Source organism: Pinus tabuliformis, chromosome 8 (assembly GCF_031772625.1).
Source record: "Pinus tabuliformis cultivar Carrire ecotype Pingquan chromosome 8, CPIR1, whole genome shotgun sequence".
NCBI lineage: Eukaryota > Viridiplantae > Streptophyta > Pinopsida > Pinales > Pinaceae > Pinus > Pinus tabuliformis.
Window position 1 is genome coordinate 856,054,766 of NC_142294.1, and position 6,413 is coordinate 856,061,178.

Sequence of the window (6,413 nt, forward strand, 5' to 3'; positions counted from 1 at the left end):
TGAATGTTTGAAAAGCATGAGATTTTTTCTTCAATAAATAAACCCAACACATTCTGGTGTAGTCATCAATAAATTTCATCATATATTTATTTACATTTGCAGAAGGAATATGCATTGGACCACATAAATCTGAATGAATGAGTTCAAGTTTTCTATGTGCTTTGGAATGTGAATCATGAAAAGACTGTTTGCTACGCTTTCCTAGAATACAAGCATCACATTGCTCAAGTTTCCTAAGAATTGTAGGCAAACCATTAACACCATTTTTCTTCAACAAGTGAAGGTTGTCACAGTTCAAGTGTCCAAATCTATCATGCCATAAAAGACTTGATGGAAATCTACCATCATCATAATGAGAATTGTATGAGGAATTTTGTGCATGAGCAGAGGTACTTGCAACTTCATAAGTCTTTCTTCTTCTATCCCCGTCATGACAAGTGAGTGATCTGATGCTTTTTCTCACCTCAACCTTGGCATCAAACATATGAATGGAGTGTCCTTGCTGGTGGATGTGGACCAAGGACAACAAGTTTTTCCTCAGCTATGGGAGATATAAAACATCATGCAAAAGAAAGTCTGGAAGACCATACAATCTGAGCCTGATTGTGCAAAACCCTGATGGCTTGAGTTTTGATTTTCCTGCAAAGTATACTGCTCCATCAACAATGTCAGTAAATTCTTCAAAAAAATCGCTTCAAAAAGTCATGTGGAAAGTTGCTTCTGAATCAAGCAACCAATCATTTTTCCAAGAAGCAAGTGAAGCATTAAACAAGTCTTCATTTACTCCAATATTACAATGTCCCACAACATAGTGAGTGGATTCAGGTGCTTTACCTTTCTCTTTGTCATTGTTTTTACCTTTGGCTTGATTTATTTCCTGCTCAATTTTGTCCCAAGGAAACTTGCATGTGGATGCATCATGTGATCCATCTCTATTGCAATGTATGCAATGGAGATCAGATTTTTGTCCTTTGCCTCTGAAATTTATTCTTCCTCTTCCTCTTCGACCACCTCTTCCTCTGGAAGAATCTTGAGAATTATTCTTCTCTCTATGTGCAAGACACACAACTTCTTCAGAAGACTAAGGAGATATATTTTTCCCAAAATCTTTCTCTCTATCAGAAAATTTCTTCACAAGGGAGTCAAAGGTAATCTCTTTGAGGTTTCCATTTGCTTGTAATGACTCAAGGTAATTTGAATAAGTGGGATAAAATGCCTTGACAAAAGCTATAAGAGGAATGTCTAGTTCAACATTAGTGAGTTTGATATCATGCATAATAGATCTGATTTCTGATGCTAGAGCAAGAGGATCATCATTTTGTAATTCAAGACTGAATAATTTAATCATCAATTGAACAAACTTCAAGCTCAAAGTGTGAGTCATAGAGATCCTTCAACTTTTGTAAGGCTTCAAAAGCATTTGAAAATGGTGAAATATGGCGACTCACCTCTTCATTTACAGATGCTGTAATCAAGGCATATGCCTTGCTGTTCTTGTTTTCCCAAATGGTGAATTCCTTGTCTGAGGTAGGCTTTGCAAGTTCATTATCTCCTTCTCCTACACAAACTCCTTTCCACAGCTCATTGAAAATGAGAGTGTGTTTGATCTTCCGAGACCACTCAGGATAGTTCTCCTTCCCAGTGAGAACCACTCCCACAATAGATATCAATGAATGCATTTTAAAATTTGTGTACTGTAAAAAAAATACTTCTACTGGCAAAAAAATGCAGTTCTAGTGGGAAAAATGGACTTCTGGTGTAAAAAAATGCAATCTGATATTTATGAGACAGAGGGAGTATGTGGGGTAGGGAGTATATGGGGAAGGCATTATATGAGGGAGGAAGATTATGATATGCAGGCTTAACAAAATAAAAATGTTATAACTAATGCAATAAGGTAACAATGTTTGGAATGACGGATTTACAAGGAAAACCGGAGCTGATTTACAAAGGAAACTAGAGCAGATTTAATGGTCTGTGTTGTATGGAGGGAGCAATGTATGGAGGGAGTGTTGGATGGTAGGTATGGAGGAGGGGTCGTGTATGGCAGCGACATCATTCAATGGAGTTGGAGTGGGAGGATAGTGGTGAGTGCAACTATAGCGGTGAGCTGGATATGGGGAATCGATTATGGTAATAACACAGTGGAAAGCTGTGGTATGGTGCAGCATGCAGAAATGATGAGTGCTCGACCACTTCCGCTACGCAGTAGGGAGAGGACTTGTGCAGGTCAGGTTCGATGCAGTGGGGAGATGGACTGTTGAATGGTATTATAGTAAAAAACTCGGAGTGGTGAGAGGTGTGGGGGCTGTATGCATTTTAACGGAGTTGAAAACCAGGAGCGGAGAGGGAAGAAAGTGCTACGGGAGCATGGTGGTATACAGTGGTGTATAATCTGCAATGGACAATGAAATTATAACGCTTATGGAGGAGGCAATAATATATAATCGGGGAAGATCAACACAATATCACCAATCAATGCTTTAACCGATGCACAGGAATATGCCAAAGCTTAGTACGACACCAAATTTTTTGTTGAATGACAATGCACCAGCATATATCTAATAAATGTTTCAAAGCTTCAAGCAAATTTCCAGACTTACATCGCTTATATAACATAATTATATTGGACGTCATTGTGCTTCAATTGAGCGTGATACCACACCTCCGCACACACAATTTGACGCATTTCAATGCTCCAGCCACAACAATGGCGCCAAGCATAGTCACAGCATAGTCACAACGACTCCTGCTTCCCCTTGGCAGAGTGAACTTGGTCTTGAACGCAGAGTTATTTGGGACAGGGGATAATGGCATAGATTAGCAGATATGACAAACTACAAAAAAATGGCAGAAAGGAGTTACAAGGGCAGAAAGGGATGCCAAAAATGGGGCTGGTTCTCAAGCCAAGATGTAACTCCTCAAATGAATTGTGTTTATTCATTAAGATTACTCATGGTTATATACATGAGGGAGTGACTCTTGGGCTTCATCTCTTGATGACTCTTCATTTTCCTTTATTTATTATTTACATTATTTACAAGTATTCACCCAATCCCAATTATTAGGCGTCAACATAATCATTAATGCTTAGAGAGATTATATCTCATATATCTTGGGTTTAGAGATGTAGCAAGATGAGTGCTAGTTTATCCCTCTCTTAATAATTCTGCTTTGTATTTTATCACTCTTGTCTTGAGATGTTATGGTTTTTTTGAGCATTCTTAGAATCTAAGGTTAGGGTTTCATCCCTAAAGAGATATTGGAGTTAAGGGTAGTGGATAAAATCCCATGTTGCACTTGATGAATAGGAAGAGAAAAAGAGACGCTTTGCATGAGACAAAGGAGTTGCTAGTGTTGACTTTAGTTAGTTGGAGTATCTATATTGGTGGTGTTTGAGCCTCTTTTTTAGTTTTCCTTATTTAGGGTTTAAGATGTCTGGGAGATTGTACAAAATTGTGAAACATTGAAGTATGTACTTGAAATTCTTCATCATCATCATCATCATATATATATATATATATATATATATATATATATATATATATATATGATACACCAAAGTATGCATTTGAACTTCATTTCCAACACTTATATGTTTTATTGACTCGACATAAGTTATTGTTAAAAGTTAAATTGATATTGAACAAAACATGATAGAAGTTGTTGTAATTATTGTTGTCATAAAGTGAATTTTAGATCTAGTTGCATAAAGAGTATCAAGGTGCTCTACAACCTGGTATGAGGGAGATGTCTCATAATGTTACATTAAAAATATTGAATTTAAAAAAAAATATATATAACTACATATTTAAAGGAGACATTAGAGGATGGAGGCTCTGACGGCGTTTCGCAAAGGATTAGGTTAAGCCGCAAACCGCAGCCGCAGGACCACAGTTAGGCTACAGATTGGGAGCAGGGCAGCGAACTGTCGACAGATCGACCACGGAAATCGACAGGGAAGAGGTCATCAACCGTCATGGAAGGTCAACAGGTAACGGACCTCGTGGATTTCACCGAGGATCCGTTCGAGGGACAGCTAGTATTCCAAAATCCTAGCCTAGCTACGTCGGGTTTCGCTCCACCGCTTTCTGAGGGGTCACGCGCACATGATGTTTTTCCGGTGGCCTCTCTGCCAGAACCCGCAACCTCAACTATCGGTTTGGAGGCACCGCCTCTCTCCCCAGGTACTGCCCTCCTTCTCACTTCGCTCTTGCCCGATGCTCTGATTTTCGACCCTATCTCCTCTCCGCTGCCTGGCACTCCAGAGGTTCAAGCGAATCAAACGGTTAACGCGTCAAACCCTAGCCCGGATACAGGGGTAAAATCTTCTGGTTTCTTCGGCACCCCCACGGTGAATGTTAATCCCCCGAAACCCACAATTCAGACTAGGGTTTCAAATCCGTTGGTTGAACATCCATCGGCACCTCGCTCGAAGAAACGAAAAACAAAGTGTGTAAGAGCAACCATGAAAGACATCACGGTAGAGTTAGGCAAACCTGCGGATTTTGAAGAAACCATGGTTATAGCACGTACAATGCTGGTTGGACATGTGCGGGGGTGCACATACACGATGGAAAGGTTGAAGCGATGGGTCAAGGAAATATGGGGAGGCATGTTCACACAGATGCCAGCAGTCCAGGTTCTCCCACGAGGATGGTTCTCCCTTCGCTTCGCACATGAGGGGCACACGGACGCTGTACTCGAAAATTTTTGGCACATAGAAACAACACCAGTCCTATTGAAACGATGGAGTCCGCTCTTTGACCCCGAGCGAGAACAAATTGCAGCGGGGCCACTGTGGGTTCGGTTGCCAGGATTACCTTTGCAATTATGGAGAGATGAAGCATTTATCAGAATCGGCAATGCTTTAGGCACATACTTGGACCATGACCGATCCTTTATTGACTCAGGGAAGCAAACGGTGGCTCGAATTCTGGTGCACCTGGACACCAGAGAAGGCTTGGAAGAGAAAATCACCCTGAAATTGGGAAAGTACAGGCGTTCACAGATTCTGGACTATGAAGGAGTCCCCTTCCGCTGCAATCGGTGCCATCAAGTGGGACACCTCTACAGGGACTGCCCACTGATCAATAGTCCTGTGAGCTCTCCAAAGATCTCGCCCATCGCATCCAGAGGGAACCCTCCACTCACTCCACAAGCGGCCCAGAAGCAAGCAGATCCAAAAGGCGACATGGAGAACCCTGAGCAGATCAAGAAGGACGTGCCCTCACCTCCTATGACTCGGGCTCGGGCAGCAGCAGCAGCTGCACAGGCATCGGGTACAAATCTTACCTCTTCCCCTATCTCTTATGAGCAATCAATTGAATGTTTAAATTCAGTGACATGTTCCATGGCGCATTGCATTATCCCTCCACCTCCCTTGGTATCCTCCACTGCCCCTCCCTCTTTGACTCGATCTCCATCGCCCCCATCCGATTCATCCCCCAGGAAACCTCCCCCCCATCCATATTCCCTTCGCCCTCGGCCCTCACATGTGGAACATTCTGATCCTCTGATCGGGCTGGGTATTGTCTCCCCGGGGATGGGATCTATTTCCACAAGGGGAAGGAAATCTGATCTTAACAAAGCTATCAAACGTGCCGGTGTTGAAGTCGCATCAGGGAGACAGTCCACCATTGACGGGGTCCTTAGAGCATCAAAACCCCCAAATCGGGGGCCCTCATGAAGTGCCTCTCTTTCAACTGCAGGGGTCTGGCTAGTCCCCCCAAAAAACTAGCCATCAAACGACTTTTTGAGGTCGAAAACCCTGATATTATTCTCCTTCAAGAAACCCTTGGACCTGCTGAGACCATCACGCTCACTCTCAGCCACATCTCGTCTCGATGGAACTACATTGCCCTAGATGCCAATGGTAGATCAGGGGGTTTAGCAATTGGCTTCAACCCAAAAACCATCAGACTGGACTCTTCCTGGGGTGGTCCTGGGTATATGGGGATTGATATCTTCACAGCTGAACTAGGGCTCAATCTGCGCATTGTCAATGCATATGGGCCATGCCATCAGAGGGAAATATTTTGGAGACAGCTCCTCAGCAGCAGACTGATGTCCCTGGACCGCATTATCTTGGGAGGTGACCTAAACTTTTCAATGGGTTTCCGGGAATCATGGGGCTCTATGGCGCAGATAGATTCCATTACAGACTTCAGGAGAAGTCTCTTGGAGCAATATGACTATATTGACATCCCTATGTAGAAGCCCCTACCAACGTGGAGAAATAGATGGGTAGGACCAACGGCACTTGCTCGCAAACTTGATCGATTTCTGCTGAAAGGACCATTGATCCACCATCTCCACCGGTACAAACAATGGGTAGGGTCTGGAGGCATTTCAGATCACTCCCCAATTTTAATGGAGATCATGGGTCCCCTTCCAAAGCCAAAGGCACCATT